Below are 345 nucleotides of genomic sequence, written 5' to 3'. Positions count from 1 at the left end.
CACCTCCTCCTCCCCCTCTTCCTCGTCCTCCTCCATCGCTGCAAACAAACAAGACGAGCAATCGCATTCGGGCGCAAAAGAGTGGAACCACATCAAACACAGATGCTAATCCTTTCTGGATCCGCAGCGCGTCCTCCTTACTATTAATAGTGCTGGAAGGAGGAAAGAACATTATGGCTTTAATTTATTTATTGTGTCGACGTATTAAAAGACGCCGAGGTCCCTCTCGCTAAATTACAAACAATATCAAATCCTGCTTGGTTTACTGATAACCTATTTATGAAGAGGATCAGAACGTGGCTTCTTCACCCCTCCAGCTCGGCCCCGCACCCCCAAAGTCTCTCC

Source organism: Morone saxatilis, unplaced genomic scaffold (genome assembly GCF_004916995.1).
Source record: "Morone saxatilis isolate NCDOM2014 unplaced genomic scaffold, NCSU_SB_2.0 Contig12, whole genome shotgun sequence".
NCBI lineage: Eukaryota > Metazoa > Chordata > Actinopteri > Moronidae > Morone > Morone saxatilis.
Note: the sequence above shows the minus strand (reverse complement) of the source record.